The sequence below is a fragment of the Solanum verrucosum genome, unplaced genomic scaffold, assembly GCF_900185275.1.
Source record: "Solanum verrucosum unplaced genomic scaffold, falcon-dt-bn FXZP01000163.1, whole genome shotgun sequence".
NCBI lineage: Eukaryota > Viridiplantae > Streptophyta > Magnoliopsida > Solanales > Solanaceae > Solanum > Solanum verrucosum.
The window spans coordinates 2,176,870-2,195,375 of record NW_026020379.1 but is presented as its reverse complement, the minus strand read 5'-3'; the positions used below and the strand labels follow the sequence as shown (position 1 = coordinate 2,195,375).

At 32.1% G+C, this 18,506-nt stretch overlaps 2 protein-coding genes across 5 annotated transcripts in view; one reads left to right on the top strand and one right to left on the bottom strand.

The window, feature by feature from the left end:
- Nucleotides 1–18,506, top strand: part of LOC125839081 (actin-depolymerizing factor 10-like) — an 858,671-nt gene that overhangs the window by 324,511 nt on the left and 515,654 nt on the right. The window lies entirely within an intron of this gene.
- The window catches only part of LOC125839078 (peroxisomal membrane protein 11C-like), a 485,045-nt gene that overhangs the window by 389,933 nt on the left and 76,606 nt on the right, over nucleotides 1–18,506 (bottom strand). The gene's annotated exons all lie outside the window — the stretch shown is intronic.

Here is an 18,506-nt window from a genome sequence, read left to right as displayed (position 1 = left end):
TTCCATTCATCCGGGTTCCACCAAGATGTACCGTGACTTAAGAGAAGTCTATTGGTGGAAAAGTATGAAGAAGAGATATCCACATCTCTTCAAACCCAGAGAAATTTCAGATCAAGGTACTAATCCTTTCTTAGTATTTATTTATAAGTTGGCATGTTGTTTTGCATTTGCTTGTGGGTGTTTGAACTGAGTGTTGCATCTTTCACCCTTAGCCTATTAAGAATAATCTCATTCGAGGATTAATATTCCCAAGGGGGAGATATTGTAACATCTCGCAATTTGAAATAGCTAGGAAGAAGCTAAGGATTTGAAATAGTCATTTTTGGAAAGAATGAAAATCTGGATATTTACTTTAAGTTAGGAAAAAGGTGAGTTTTTGGTCAATTTCAAATGGACATAACTCCTAGCTTAGGATGATTTAGGTGTACTTCTAGGTATGGTTGGAAAGCTCTTAGAGCGATCTTTCCAACGCCGCAAAGATTGCGCAAATCCAAGTTCGTATGAGTGAGATACGCCCATTGGAAGTTAGGTTGTTAAAATAAGGAAATGTCCAATCCGGATTTTTGAAGGGTATTTCAGTCTTTTCCTTATCCAATTAATTAAATTCATTTTAGTGAATTAATTAAGGGTCTAAACTGAACTTGGTCAGCTATACGCTTTTGTAAAAGAGTTACAGTTTTAGAGAAGAGGAAAGAAGAGGAGAAAAGAGAAGGAGAAGCAAGGAAATTGTCAAGTTCGTCGAGTTTAGCTTGTGGATTTCGTCGGGGGTGATCCCTACAAGGTATGTGAGATCACATAGTGTTGGGTTAGTTCACACATGCTCCAAGCATGATTTATTTCAGCGAATTTAAGTTCTTGAAAGCTTAGAAATTGAGTTCTTGATGGGTTTGTTGAAGTTCTATTAAATTATTGATTTGTTGAAATCACTGAGGAGTTGTTTGATCCGAATCTGTGATTTTAGGTTTGATTTTGAGTAGAATATGATTTACTTTGAACATTTAATCGATTCTAAGTGTTTGGGGAAAGAACCCATGGAGTTTAGAGGGTGGGTTTAGAGCTGGAAAATGAAGAACAAATTTCGTCGGTCGAAATATGGACATGCCTCCACGTCGCGGACCCACTCCCCAGAACTAAGAAAAATCATTCGCGGAGCGGAGCGGTCATGGACCGTTCTGCCTCAAAAGTTGTTTTCGAAACCAAAAATTAAATATGTCTCCGCGTCGCGGACCCACCCTCAAATATTGATTTTTTAGTTTTTTGTCATGTTTAGCTATCTAAAATCATTCGTAAACATCATGAGATCTTTCCTATCACAAATCTCAATCCTTGAATCCATAATTCAATTCAAGGATCAGTTAAGAGTCAAGTCAAGACCAGTTAAGAGTCAAGTCAAGAGAAGTTAAGAGTCAAGTCAAGAAAAGTGCATAAAGTTTTCCAAAGTCTTTTACAAAAGTTTTAACTTTGTTGTAAGGCTTGAGTTTTGAGTTCAGTAAAGAGTAAAATTGAAGTTCAGTTCTTCAAAACTATATGGGGACTATGTATTCCCAAAGAGTTTAAATGTTTTCAAATTTAAACAAGAAAGTAAACCTCGATTTCCAAAGAGCCTTCGGGCTAGTTTTCAGAAAAGCGTAAATGCTTTCATAATTAAGCAAGAGGGAAACTTTGATTTCCAATATAGCCTTTGAGCTAAGTTTTTGAGCAATTATCTCAAATCACAGAAAGAAATATGTTTTTCAACATAAAGAGCTAGTATCATATTTTGGGAGTAGTATTGAGCACCGATATGGGGAGCGTTCAGAGAACCCAATGCCCCCATAAACCATATAGCCATCATGGGTAGAAAAGGGTCATACTCTTTAGATGAATCCTTTAATGATTTTTAGCATAGAGTAGTGGATCCACTTAGTGAGTTAGGTCCTATACCCCGGAAAGGTATATGATGGTCCTTGGCAGCGTGAGGTAAAGTGTTGTATCATCATTATAGCTCGTAAGTGATGGTTGTCGGTTAGAGAAACTCCCACAACAGTATTTTGTATTTTTATATACATCAGTTTATTTGTATTTTTACATACATCTCAGAGTTATACGTATCTTTGCATACACAGAGAGTTGACATCATGTGTTAAACAGTTTTTCTTTATATTGCACTTGTTTTTAAACTGCTTTATAGTGAAATAAGTTCAGTTATGTTGAGTTGTGTTAAGCCAGGTAAGTTCTTCAGTTCCTTTCAGATTATTTTCAAGCTTAAGTTGTGTTTAGCATTCCAACTCACATACTAGTACATTTAATGTACTGATGTCAGTTGGCCTGCATCGTCTTATGATGCAGACGCAGGTAACCAGTATCAGGATCCAGCGTATCGTTGATCCAGTTGAGCTTTAGAGTTGTTGGTGAGCCTCCTTGCATTCCGGAGGATCCCTCTTTTTATTACTTTATCATTTTAGTTCATTAGGATGTCGTGGGCTTGTCCCGACATCCATCTCAGTTGTTTTAGAGGCTTCATAATTAGTTAGTCAGATGTTAGTTCATTCGTCATCATTTTGTTATTGACTTATGTTCAAATTTGAGTTGCCATATTGGCTAAGTTAAATGTTTACTTTTAAAACATTATAAGTTCAGTTTGAGATATATTGCGTTATCTTGTATTTGGATTCTTTTTCTTATGTCTAACTGAGTGAGTAAGTCAGGCCAAGGGTTTGCTTGGGGCCAGCAATGGTTTTCGAGTGTCAGTCTTGCCCAGGGTGTAGGCTTGGGGCGTGACATCAAGTCTCAACATAACTGAATGGAAATGGAAAGACTCATGAACTAACAATAACTAACTATCTATGAAGCCTCTAACAACTGAGATGGATATCGGGACCAGACCTACAACATCCTAAAGAACTAGAATAATGAAAACAATAAAAAAAAATCCCCTAGAAGCAAGGAGGCTCACCAACAACTATGAAGTTCAACTGGATCAACGATGCACTGGATGCTGATCCTAGTTACCTGTATGTGCATCATAAAAGATGCAGGCCAAATGGCATCAATATATTGAATGTACGAGCATGCGAGTGGAATTCTAAAACAAGACGTAAGCTTGAAATGAACTGAATGAATATACCTGGTCTCAACTCAACTCAACTCATTTTAATATAAAACAATAATATAAATGCAGTATAAAGAAAAGCTTTAAAATATGTGTATAACAACTCTGTGTGTTGAAGAATACAATAGTAACTCAGTTTGTATGCAAGGATATAATATAAACTATGTGCGTATATGAAAATACAAAATAACTCTATGTATATAATAATACCAAAATATCTCTATGGGAGTTTCTCTAACTGACAACCATCACTATGAGCTATGTGATGATATATCATTTTGCCTCACGTTTCTAGGGTCGTCCTATAGCTTGTTGGGGGTATAGAACCTAACTACAAAGTGGATTCACTAGTCTATGCTAAAAGCACTAAGAAATCATCTAAAAAGTATGACCCTTTTCTACCCATGTTGGCCACACGGTTTATGGAGACTTTGCATTATCTGAACTCAACTTGTCCCCAAATCGGTGATCAATACTACTCCCAAAATGTAACTAGCTCATGTGTTTAAAAACATAACTCTTTCTCTGGTTTGAGATAATTACTCAAAAACTAGCTCAAAGGCTCTCTTGGAAATCGGTGTTTCCTCTCTTGCTTAAATGTGAAAACATTTACTCTTTCGGAATACATAGTTCCAATATACTCTTTTGAAGAAAATGAACTTCATTCATTACTCTTTAGTCAACTCAAAACTCAAGTCTTAAAACAAGTTTAAAGCATTTGCAAAAGACTTCTTGAAAAGACTCTAAGAACTTCTCTAAACTTGGCTCTTAACTTTCCTTGAATTTGAATTTATGGATTCAAGGTTATGATTCATGTTTATGGATGATCTCATAATGTTTAGACGTACCTTAGAGTGTAGAAATCAATTAGAAAACATAGGTGCGATTCAAGGGAACTTAAACGGAAAGAAGTGGGAAAGGGTAGAGGACCTGGCGACCCTAGCGTATTGAGTGGCGCAGGGCGCTATACCTTGAACTGCAGAGTCTGGGTTTGGGCTCACTGAATGGCGCGGCACCCCAAAGCCCAAACTACAGATTCCTTATGTTGGTGCACTGAGTGGCGCGGTGCGCCAGCCCCTGCCTAGAAAACCCACGAATTTTCTTATTCGTTTTTCGACCCTAAAGCGTTTAGATTTGATTGGTTTCTTCCCCCAAACACTTAGACTCGAATACCCAACCAAAGTATACAAGAATCTACTCAAAAACAACCTCAAATCTTATGAAATTTACTCAATAACTCCTCAAAACTTCAACAATCAAGATTCCAATTGAAACTTCAACAAAATCCATAAAGAACTCAATTACTCTACTATCAGGAATGTAAATACGCTGAATTAAATCATGATTGGCGCGTGGGTGAATGAACCCAATGTTATGTGATCTCACATACCTCGTAGGGATTAACACTTGGCGAAATCTGCAAGCGAAACTCAAGAACACAACGAACCTTGGCATTTCTCCTCTTTTTTCTTCTCTCAAAGCCCTAACATAATTTTGCAAAGCGTAAAATAAACCAAATCAGTTTAGACCCCAATTAAATTACTAAAATGAATTAAACCAATTGAGTAGGGAGAAAACCAAAATACCCCTCTTAAATTCGGGTAACTTTCCTTAACTAGACAACTCGACTATGAACAGGCATATCTCCCTTATAAGAGCTCGAAAATTAGCAAACTCAGTGGCGTTGGAAAGATAATTCAAAGACCTTTCATTTGATATCATATGGCACATATAAATCATTTTGTACTAAGAGTTATGGTCGTTTATCATTTTGCTAAGAGTTATGGTCGTTTGAAGTTGACCAAAAACTCATACTTAACATAACTTGCCAATATTTCCAAATTTAATCTTTCAAAAACAATAGTTTCTTTCTAATTCTAGTTCTTTCAAATAGAGGGGTGTTACAAGAATCAATTAAATCGAGAGATAAAATTGATTCGGAGTGATAGGGGTGGAGAATACGAATCTCTTTTTGCAGAGATATGTTTGGAATATGGTATTATTCATGAAACTACTGCACCCTACACACCACAATCAAATGGGATGGCGGAACATAAAAACAAAACCTTAAAGGAAATGATGAATGTCTTGTTAATCAGTTATGGTTCACCGCAAAGTTTGTGGGGGGAAGCTATTCTTACAGCTAACCAAATACTCAATAGGGTACCCCATAGCAAAACGAAATCTATCCCATATAAGTAATGGAAAGAACGTAAACCCAACTTGAAATATTACAAAGTGTGGGGGGTGTTTAGCCAAGGTACAAGTTCCTTTACCCAAGAGGGTTAAAATTTGACATAAAACAGTGGACTGTATATTTATTAGATATATTGTGAACAGTAAGGCCTGTAGGTTTTTTGTTCACAAATATGATAATTCCAAATTCATGTTAATACGGTAATTGAGTCAGATAATGCTGAGTTCTTTAAACACATTTATCCATACAAAACTGAATATGAGTTAACAAGTGAAAGATCTAAAAGACCACGGAAAGAATCAACGTAATATACACCATCTAACGAGGATCCTAGGCGTAGTAATATGATTAAAAGGTATTCTTGTGTGGACAATATTAACCATCACTCTATCCACAATATATCACCATCCATCATCACTTACCACTAGGGGTGAGTGTTTGGTTCTTCGGTTCGATTTTATCAAACTTCGGTTTAATTCTTCGATTTTTGATTTTAGAAAAGTGTGCACCATTTACCAAACCAAACTAATTTGGTTCAGTTCAATTCAATTTTTTCTACTTTGATTTGGTTCGGCGTTTTTAAAATAGTTTTTCGGCGTGAATGAAAAATAAAATAAAGATTTAATCGAAGTATAAGACACTTAAAAATTTAAAACTATATATGTTAACGGACGATGTGTCTCGCCATGAAACACTTATTGTGCTAACTAAAAGACTATATTTGTCTTTGTAAAGAACACTGTGCCTCCAACTTCTTCTCGAGAGAAACAAGGCAAAGATGGGTTCCTTTACATGACGTACATGGATAAAAATAAGTTTGGGTTCTTCTTGAAAATTAATATTTAAAGTTAACTATTGATTTATAAATTTGTTGCTACTTTGATTTGTCATGAATGATTTAATTGCTAGTTGACTTTTTAGTTAAGGATATATATATATATATATATAAAATTTGGTTCTTCGATACACCGAAGTTCTGAGACCCTTACACCGAATCAAAATAATCAAACTTTTGAATAACATCGACATCGAATCGAAAAATTGAAGAACCGGATTAGTTCGGTTCGATTTTTCGATATTAATGTCCACCCCTACTAACCACATAATCCATTACCACCACCATCGCCATCACCATTGTAAACAACCATACCATCTTCTACCACTAACCACCTCTGCTATCATAACCACCACTATTGCTAACCGTTATTGTTCTACTACCACACTTGCATCATACATTATTATAATTATATCCATTGATATCACCAGCCTCATCTTTATAGCAACCGCCACCTACACTATCACTATCAACAACTACGTCTACTATAGCTAATTTCCCAACAAATTTCGTTATCATAACTACCACCATACATTCTTCGATCGCCACCTCCATCATATCAGTCACTATCACCACTGTAATCATTATCTACTACCAACCACCTCCATCATCATAACTAGTACCGCCGCCAACTACCACAAATACGTCATCAACCACCATCATCAACACCGCCAACAACCACATCAACCAACACCACTACCAATCGTCACCACAACACTAGCCACCTCCAACATAAAAACTATCACCACCATCATTACTTATCCCTAACAATAACTATTACCATTTCCACAAATATTTAGTTAATTTTTATTTGAATTATATAGTTATTATGTACATTCAAATATTGAAAAACAAATAATCTTAATCATTTTGTGTTTAGATCTAGAGACAACATCTAATCATTCAAATGTTCATTTAGATTCAAATGTCTAAATCTTAATTAAAACAAATGAAGCCTAATACTTATATAATTTATTTCACCTTCTACCCCACATAAAATTATACATAGATTTTTCCATAGGTTATGTGAATATTAAATTACGTAGAATTACTAAATCACAATCAAACATCATATAAAATTAATACTTGAATAACTTTAATTTTATATAACATTTGAAACCTACCAACCAAACATTGCATAAAATTAATATATATAAATAACTTTTATTCTATTCATAAATCATCAAATAATATATAAAACTAATACACAAATAATTTAAGAGAAAAATTCAGAAATAGCAAACGTAATAGACATATAAGGCTCTAAAACTATAGTTTCAATAATTGTGTTCCATAACTATAGTTCCTTTGCTATGGAGGTTGTGATTCATATTATTTTGTACGTTTGTATATTTCGCTTGCGAATAGGTTGGAACCTTTCAACTACACCTAGGTGGTTGTTTGGTCCTCCAACTCTCAGTTTTATATTGGTTGCTTCCCTTTCTGTGCTTTTACGCTGGCCTCTTCGACCTTTCTTGGGTTCACTAGAAATGTCATCAAAGCTCTCTCTTCCTATCCGACCTAAGGCAGCCATCAAACCCTGTCGGATAGAAGTCTACTATAACCGGGTGTCGCCTGATCAACAAAAAAGTCGAAATATATTCTTTTGATATAAACCGCTGAATGATTCCCCAGCAGAAGGTTGATACTTGTTTGATTCTAAAGACTAAAACTATTGCATATTTAGGCTTCTTCAAGGAAATATTCGAATGCTAGAGGGGCTATCGAAGTACCATTTTTCGTAGCGGAACTGGTTGTTGGGGGATTCATGAAAGTGGTAGTGTGGTAGGTGGTAGTGTGGTAGTGTGGTAGGTGAGTATTTTATTTTAAAGATTTTATTATAATATTTTTTGCTAAGTGTCTTAATCTTGATATCTCTTTAATGTTATTTTTTGGTAGTGTGAAATTCATGGTAAAATGTAATAATATTTATTGTAATATTCTTCCAATAGTTGTTTTAATCTAAATATTTCTTTAATATTATTTATGATATATTCTAGATATAACATATCTTCGGTTCTATGGTACATATATAAATTTTCCTCCATTAATTGTTCTAATAGTTTTATATCTTCCATAGATTTTATCCAATATTGTAAATATTCGTAGTTCATTTTAATCTGAATTTATTTCTAAATCATACCATTCTATTCTTTCGAAGTCTAAATCATGTAGGTCTATTTCATACCATTCTTGATTTAATATATCTTCTGATTCATAATCATTAAATATTTTTCCCCATATTATTCTTCTTAATTCGATTATTTCTATATTTTTAAGTACATATAAGATTAAAGTTTCGTAGTTTTTTATCATTTCATCATGCATGTATGTAGTCATGTTCTTTATTATGCAGATTTTTTATTTCAAATTATTTCTTCCTATCATATTCATAATTGATTAAATTCATATTAGATCATTATGAACTAGATTATCTTTATCATGTTTTTTTGTCACTACTAGCATCGTACTTTAGCGGATACTTCCTTCTTATCAGCGCTTCAACTTTGTTTACTCCCCTAAACGGCTTCCTCGCCTACCGGTTTCAACATTAGGATGGCATAGTATATAAGTTTTCTCCCTGTTTTCAGTGTGCTAATAAACTAGAAATCATGATTCAAATAATTCTAATACATAATAACTAACATAGATTTATTCAATCATATATATGATATTCAGGAATATATGAAATTAGTTCCGCATATTTTTTGAACAATATACATTTGCCTCTTGCTTAGCCATGCTATCTGAAATATCTGACTGGATTTCAAATTTATCCATTAACTTTTAAGTAATTAGTATCTTAAGAGAGTTTTTTGAAAGGAGAGTTTTTTTTAGGCGTTGTCTGCTTTACAGAGTTTACTACTAAGTCTATATATAGACATACAAATTTACTATTCTAAATACTTATCCTAATACGTTTTTTACACCTGTCCACTACTATTTACTACTATTCATGAATAGTTCTTAGTTTGTCTACTACTATCCTCTTTACGACTTATTTGCACATATTAATAATGTACACTACCTACCACATACACTTGTCATTATTTGTACACTTATTTTGAAAGACCCATATCTACTTTATGACACACACCAAACTATTATGACTTTTTACATTTACATTATTTTACACATAACTTTTTCCATTCTTATCTTTCTTGTTTTCTTCCTCGTTGATTATTCCAGCTGGACGTCTGGAATTATATTATCTTCTTCGTTGCACTTTGAACATATATGGTCCGGGTATTTATGACCAATTAGCTTGCAATATCTGGTTAATAATTCTACTGAAATAAATCCTTCTTTTAGTGCTCGTGTCGTAGGTCGTTCTTCTGGCTTTAGTAGTGATAAAATCCATCTTTGCACTTCATCCATATCTGCTTTCCTTAGCTCCCTTGAATTGGAATAAATCATTAGCTGGTCTCTTGCATAGTAGCTCCATATAGCGTTTCCGTTTAAATAATTATTTGCTAGCTCTTGTATAATTGTTGATATACCAATTATCCTTTTGTTGGCATAAAAACTTGGTATCTCTATTTTACATATCTCTTCTTGTTGTCCGATATCCTCGGGTATAATCATATCTTTAGTTAATCCTATCTTGATAACCTGTATTGGAGGTTTTATTTCCTCGTATATATCTCCGCTGGTGCTATATAGAATTTTATATAAAATAAATTTCCTTTCGTAACTCTTTTGTATGTGATGAATGCTTTGTGTAGTTCTGGTATTCCACTAACTTCTTCTCCGTCGTATGTGTATACGGTATTTAACAGTCCGTAGTTGTAACATGTTCTTACTAAATTAGCATTAGTTTTCGATTGTGCAATTAACTTGTTATATCCTTGTAACTTTTGTGTCAAATAATCTTGGTTTGGTTCTTTTGTAGTTGATCTGGGGTTTCGGTTTAAATAGATTTGGATTTTGTGGATATTTTCAATATAGGTTCGTGTGATGTAGTTAGATGTCTTTTTCTCATTTTGGTTTTGCAAACTATCTGCGTATGTAGATGTTTGTGATTCTATGGGCACATGTCTAGGTGTCCTTTGGGTAAATGGTTTTGCAAATAGCTGGTTTAAGTTCACATTTTTATGTTGTTTATCGCTAACATGTTTGCTTGTACCTGCAGCTGTATTTAAACAAACATTATGGGTTTTAAGGAGTTTCCCATCGTCTCCTTTTAGCTCTGGCTTTTTTCCGTCTTCCGATCGACGTAGCTCCGCATTTTTATAGTCATGCTGCTGACTAGCTTTAGACTTCAGATTATCTTCATTAGTCTTTAGCTTTTGTATCTCGTTGTCCATACTATCCACTTTTGTACAAAGTGTAGTAATAGCTTTGAGTATTTTTTCGATTGTATCTCCTTCCTCAGTCTCAGTCTGCGTAGCTTTGTCGTGATAGGTAATCTGCAATAACATTCTTATCAGTTTTTATTACTTCAATTGTAAATGTAAAATTTAATATATTTAATACCAATCTCCTTATTTCTTTTGTTGTTACCGAATCTTGTATTTTTCTTGTTAGCCACCATTTTACTTGTGTATTATTTGTTCTTATAATAAATTTGTTATATACAATATATGGTTCAAATGATAATAAACACTTATATACTGAATATAATTCTTTTCTATTTATTTCCCATTTTATTTCTGTATTATTAAATGTTCCTAAATAATACATGCAATGATGTTCTATCGTAGTGTCATCATACCTGTATTTTAATATTCTTCCATAACTTTTTTCACTCGCATCTGATTCTATTATATAAGTAAATTTTTTGTTTTCATCTGGAAAGTATAGTTTAGGTAAGTTTTTACATAATAATTTCACCTTTTGTATTTGTATTTGGTCTTTTTTATCAAACTGATATTCTATATCTTTCTTTAATTTTTGTTGTAATGGTTTTAAATTCTCTGCTAATTTTGGTATGTATTCTCTTACTTGATTTACTAGTCCTAAGAATGACTGTAATTTCTTTTTTGTATCTAGTTGTTCATTTGAGTTAATTATTTTTTGTACTATATGTGTTTGCATTTTTATTCCGTTTTTATCAATTTATATTCCTAAGAATTCTATTTGATTTTTCATTATATCTGCTTTCTTTTTACTTAGACTTATACCTGAATATTCTATAATGTGTATAAATTTTTCTAATAATCTTATATGTTCATCTTGTGTCTTAGAATATAATAATATATCATCTATATACATTATACAATTTTCTATTTGTTTAAAGTAATTGTCCATGAAGTGTTGATATCTACCTGGTGCGTTTTTATATCCAAATGGTAATACATTTCATTCATCAAATCCTTGTGGTACAGTGAATGTTGTTAGTTTTTTAGATTCTTCTTCTAGATTTAAGTGATAAAATCCTGATTTACAATCAAATTTGCTAAAATAATTATATCCTTGTATTTGTCTTATCTTTAGTATTTTATTTGGTATCGGATAATTATATGTTTTAGTTTTTGCATTTAAATTTCTATAATCAATAACCATTCTACTTTTTCCTCTTTTTTGTTTACTATGTTTATTTACGATAAATGCCGGGCTTGTATGCTTACTATTGTTTTCTTGTATAGATCCTTTTTCTAGTAATTCATCTATATGTATCTTAAATTCGGTTAAATCATTAAAATTATACTTTAATGGTTTTTGGGTTATTATACTATTATTATCAATTAGCTCAATTTTTACTTCTGTTTTATGTTTTTCCCATCCTAGTAAAGGATCCTCACTATATAATAATTCTAACTTATCTTGAATTATTTTTACTTTATCTATAGAGAATATAATTAATTCTATTTTAGAGTCTTCTTCTTTTATATTTTCTAATTTTTGTGTAATTTTTTCACTTCCTTTTATCCATTCTGTTGTTTTTCGTTTTTTATTATTTACTCTTTTTGCTCCTATTTTTTATTTACACGGTGTCGTGAACCACCAGTGTGTTTTTGTTATTATATGTGGGTATAATTTTTCTAAAAATGGCATTACTAATAGCATATCTTTTGTAGTTAATTCAAAGTTATATATTTCTTCTATAGTTAATATCTTATCCCATATTTGTATTTTTATATTTTTTGCCTTATATGTGATCATGCTTCCTTCATTATTAAATCTTGTTACTACTATCGGTGTTTTTAATTTTTCCCACTTATCTTCTGGTAAACAATTATATTTACATATATTAGCTTCTGCTCCCGTATCTATCATTGGTGTATAATATCGGTTGTAATATCCTTCTATTATTATCTTTGCAAGTATATATATTTTCATATTTTTATTATACTAAAGTCCTTTTTATTATTACTCTTTTATTTTCATAATTTATTGTTAACTGTTTGTCTTCTAAATTATATGGTTTTACTTGTTCTAACCATTTTATTCCTAAAATGATATTTTCATTTCCTTGATATATTTTGAATTTTATCACTATTGGTACTCCTCCGATGATTATTTCCTTTTCTATAGTTTCTTCGGTATACATTAATGCTTTTGGTAGTTTGGAGCATGATTGTTCAATAGTTATTATTTCATCTTCCGTCACTAATTCTCTTGTAATATAGTTTTCTTCTCGTCCTGTATCTATTAATATTAAATATTTTCGTTGTTCCATTATTCTTGTTATGTAGTAATGATGTGGTTTTATATCTTCCTCCATTGATTTTTGTGGAGTTTTATCTATTCTTCTTGAGGTACTCATTTTTTATGAGATTTGTGGTATTTCACAGTTTATGTTTATTCTTTTTGGTGTTGATGTACTTAATCTTTCTTTTACTATTTCTAAATCTTCTTCTATGTCCATTTCATTATAACTATAGTCATTTTTGTCTATGATTGTGACTATTCTTTCAAAAGGATCTTCTATTTTTATTTATTTTTGTAACACCCCGTATTCAAAATAGACAAAAAAATGCAGATTTTGAGAAGTTGCAGGTGCAACTTACGGTCACCATCCACGGACCGTAGGTCAGACCACGGCCCGTGCTGGTGGACCGTGGTTCACCACTGCAACCCCTCCCCAGCCAGCTCAGAAAATTTGTTAAGTCTCGACTCACGGACAGACCCACGGTCCGTAGATCAGACCACGGTCCATGGTCTGTGTCCGTGGATCAAGACCTCCTTACCCAGCCTCTGACATGAGCTACGGTTGACCAGCACGGACCGTCGTTCGATCCACGGTCCGTAGGTCTGACCGTAGATCGAAGGTCAGCAACCAGTTAGTTGAAAATTCTGATGGGTCAACTTCAGATGGTCATAACTTTTAGCACAAAATGAATTATGTGTCCCATGACCTATGGTTAGATAGATAATTGAATTATCTTTCCAACGCCACCAAATTTGCTAAATTCCAACCTCCGAGTAAAAAGTTATGCCCGTTTTAGTGAAAACCTGTCGGGCAGACTCGAACTACGGACCCAATCTACGGACCGTAGATTGACCTACGGCCCGTAGGTCCAAACCGTCGGTCACTCCGACAGCAGTTAATTCAGGGGTCTTTTGGTCTTTTCCTATTTCGTTTAACCCCTAAGATACGTCGTTTAGACCCTAAATCATGAGGTTTTAATTAGTTTAAGCCTAGAAACATAACTAGAACTTACCTAAGTCAAATTCATTAATCAAAACTTAGAAAATTAGAAGCAAGAAGGGAGAAAAAGGTCAAGAACCCTAGTTCAAGAACGCAACAAGGTTCCATCAGTTCCAGCCCCGAAATCGAAAGATTTCTCCGTGGAATTCATCACCAGGTATGTGGGATTTCACTAGTGGGTTCCTTTCGCCCATTAGGTCCCTAGAATTCAGTCAGATTCTTGATTCCACGATTATGAACAGACCTAGGGTTTCTAGAATTATAGCAGATCATCATGAATTAGTTATTTAAATGTTCCAAATCAGATTATCATGTTATTGCTCAGTTTATCGCATGAATTTCAGAAACCTAGCTATGTATTTCTTTAGTTCTTGAATTACACATGCTAGGTCAGATATTTCAGTATTCAGTTTTACATGCCTCAGTTTATGAATGCATCATTATCAGATTAATTGTTGCATTCTCAGTTTGCATGTTCAGTTTCGAGCTATCCAGTATTTACAGAAATTCAGTCATAACTAGTTAACCAGTTAATTCATTGGGAGTAGCATAATACCGAGTTGGACTAGGGTTTCAGCGTACCCAATAGTCCCAGAACTACGAGCCACGTAGGTGTAAGTCCCCTCTGTGGGCAACATCAGTTTAGTGATCACGCCAGCATGCCTCTATACCTCTGGCAGGGTATATTGGGTCCTCTCGATGGGGCGTATACATCGGACTCCACATTTAGCTCATGTGGTTTTATGTCGGTTATTAGTAGCTCCCACAGTTCAGTCAGACTCTATTGCATTGACCACATTTACAGTTCATTCAGTATTCAGTCAGCATGTTATAAATTGGTCATTGCATTCAGTTAGCTCACTATTCAGTATTTTCAGTATCTATATCATGTTCAGATTATATCATTGCTCAGTATGCTTTGTTCAGTTATATTGTTATTTCAGCTTTACTCTATCCTGCATGCTCAGTACCCTTCAAGTACTGACGCATACGTGCGCTACATCTTCTCGTGATGTAGGTTCAGGTTCTCAGCATCCAGATCACGCTTAGATCGGTTCCCGATCTCCAATTCAGCAGAATCAGTGGTGAGTCCTCATTCTCCGAGGACAATAGTCATGAGTTCTTTTCAGTATTTTAGTCCTTTAGTTTCAGTTTTGCTAGACTTAGCTGGGGCCTGTCCTAGCATTTCTAGTCAGTTTAGAGGCTTATTTCAGACATAGTTAGATTCAGCTTAGTATTTGAGTTTGATATTTCTTTTGTATTAAACTCTCAGATTCGCTACATTCAGTTATAGTATATGGGTATTCCCCATCTTTTCAGATTTATTTATGAATTAGCTTCCGCATCAGTTTATTATCTTTAGTATGCTCATGATCATGCCAGCAGGGTTAGCTTGGGATCACTTGTGGTCCTAGGTCCCGTGTCCGCGTCTCGGGGGTAGCTCGGGGCGTGACAATTTTATTTTATTTTTTGCTGTTATTTTATGTTTTGTCGTTAAAATATATAAGTTTTTACATTTAGCTGTAAATATTTTACTTCCCGGGGCTAGTTCTATTCCTGACATTCTCCAATATAATACTAATGATTTATCTATATTTTTGTCATTTACTGCTACTGAGTAATTAGCACTTATTATAAATTTAAATTTTTGCTATATGAGGTTACCTTTTACCGCACTTATTATACTTTTTTCTATGGGTTGTATAATTCTATCATCTGCTAAGTAAATTTCTATGAGTGTATCTATTCCTTCTCTAAAACATGCTTTTATTAGTATTTCTGTTCCTCCTAAATGTACATATTTAATTGGATTTTTAGTCTTAATATCTTGTATTTCTTTATTTATTATTCGTTTATTTATTATTGGTATTTTGGCCTTTCCTTTAGTGTATTTGCAATCTATGATATGTTCTCTTTGACTTACTACGTAATATTCTTCTTTTTGTCGTTTAAACCAGTTTCTTATTGTTGGTATTTCGAATATCTTTGCTACGCTTAGGTCTAATTCTTTTCCTTTTATTTGCTCAAATATATTATTATCAAATATTATTTTCTGTTCTAAAGATTCTTCAACTTGATGTTCTTCTTTATTTATTGTTTGTATATCTGCTTCAGTCATTTGTTATATTATAGAATTTATTATCTAATTTTATTTCTATGTCATTATCTATTTCATTTTCCGATAATTCATATATACTATCATTGCTTTCTAATTCATAATCTACGTATTCTATTTGTGTATATTTTTCATCGTCTATTATTATTTCTGATATTTATTTTTTCTTTGGATTTTTAGGTAATTTACAATCTCTAGCTATATGTCCTAATTTTCCACAATTATAATAAGTACATTCCGTTAGTTTTCTTTTTGGTCTATATGGTCTTTTGATTTTGTAGTTTTTTACATAGTACCTTCTTCTTGGTTTTTTATATTTATATTTTAATCTATATTTTTTATTATATTTCTTTCTATTTTTATAATACCTATCCGTACAACCAAATTGGGGTGCTGTTTTATTTTTGCAACATGCTAAGTTTTTTACTAATATTTTTTCCATTTTTATTTCTTCTTTATGCTTTTCACATAGTTCCATAAACCATCGTTGCAAGAATTTCATTCTAGCTCCTAAGGTGTCCGTTAATTCTGCTTCATTCCAACTTTTTATTATTTTTGAATTAAAAGGTTCTGGTAATTTTGTAAAATATAATTTTCTTATTTCTTTACTTTCTTCTGTGTTATATGTTCCTTTATAATAGTATTCTCTAAATGCACATGTATATTCATCTATGTAACACATATTACATATTGCTAATATTGTCATTAGATTCCGATTTATGATTTTTTCTTTATTTTGTTCTTCTACCTCTGTTGTCATACTACTAAATTCATTTCTTATAGTTATTTCGTATTTATATAATATTTCCGTGGTTGTAGTGGCTATTCCACCATCAAATTTTTTATTATTTCTTAAAGTTGTTAAGCTTTCATTTGTTAAATTTTGTAGCCATAATTTTACTGTTCCTATAAGTGTTCTTTCTATGTATCCTGGTGCCTCTGCTATTATTATCTTGTTATCTATTAATTGTTTTGATATGTATCCTACCCATAATTGGATTGTTTTATTTATGTCTGCTACACAGTCTAAATCTAAAAATTCATGTTGTCCAATTATTGGTTTAGGCGTCCATTTTTTTATTTAATCTTTTATCCCATGTAGTTTTTTCTTTATTATATTGTTCATAATTTTTATTATAATATTTTGGATTAAAATTTTTTGGGTTTTTTACTCCTGATGTGCTAGGTTTTTCGTCCATGTCTACGTCTTTTGTATTTACTTCTAATTTCTTTGTATTATCTATGATTGCTAAAAGTTCCGTATATGTTTCACTTGTTTCCGAATGTTGTTCTAGATCATCATCGTTTATTTCATCAACTCTTATTTCGGGTAGATTATCTTGGTTATTTTCTTCTTTTTCTTCTAATTCATCTTGTAATTGCAATTTTTCTTTAAATTTAATTATCTCATTTGCTAATTTTGTTTTTTGTTCTTTTTCTTTTTGTTTAATTTCATACATTTCTTTTAATATTGCTAGCTCTTTTTCTAGCTCTATTATTTTAGTATTTTTTACTTCTTCTAATTGTTGTACTTCCATTTTTGCTTGTTGTTTTATTTTTTCAATTTCCGTTCTTCTATCTATTTCTTCATTTTCTTTTGTTATTCTTACCATAGCAGTTAAACTATCTTCTAGTTTTACCGTTTCTTTTTCCAACATTAAACTTATATTGTCACCTATTTTCTTATATCTTCTTCCTAGATTAGAAAATATTATCTTTATTTTTAATCTGTCATAATTTTCATATGTTTTTTCATCTATTGCGGATTCTTCTTTATTCATTTATAAATTATGTTGTAGTTTATATTCTAAGTTATTTATTTGTATTTCTAGATATAAAATAGTCTTTCTTTGTGCTATTATAGATTTGTGACAAATTCCTGCGAATATATTATTGTTAAGTGTATTTTACCTATGTTCTAATTCTTGTCGTTTTTCTATAATTATTTCATTAAGCTTTTGTCTATATTCGTTAATCTTGTTATTCATTGTATTTTTAAATATTGAATATATTTATATTCTATTTTGGATATATTATCTATTAATTGATCTAATTTTTCGTTATCAGTCTTTGTGATATTAAGTTGTTTATATTCCGGATATAATTTATTTAATTTTCTTCTTATTTTTCTTAATTTTCTACTCATATGTTTCTTACCGTGTTTCTTATTATCCATAGCGTATATACAAATTATGTATTTATATATTTAGGAATTTTTTAGAACTCCGTTTGTATATTTCTCTTGTCAATATACAAACATGGTTATGAATTTTTCATGAATCGTCTACAAATAGTTAGGGTAAACATATACAAAATTCTGGATTTATACATTCAAGAACTGAATTATACAAATTGTGGATTTATACAAATCATACTTATTATACAAATCAGGTGAATAACAAAATTAGGAAAACTGTAGCCGCGAATTATAATTTTCTTAAACTCTAGTTATAATTTCTAATATAGGCTAAATATTTGTTATTCTGCATAATTTTTCCATAATTTAACCTCAAATGGGCCGATTTGGAGAACTACTATTCACATCTCTATAAATAAAGTATAGAAAGTAATATAGAAGGAGATTGGAGTGAACATTCTCTATTTTACTCTCTAAATATTGAAAATAAAGAATAAAATAGAAATAGGCGGAAATGTTGTTAGACATGCATAGAT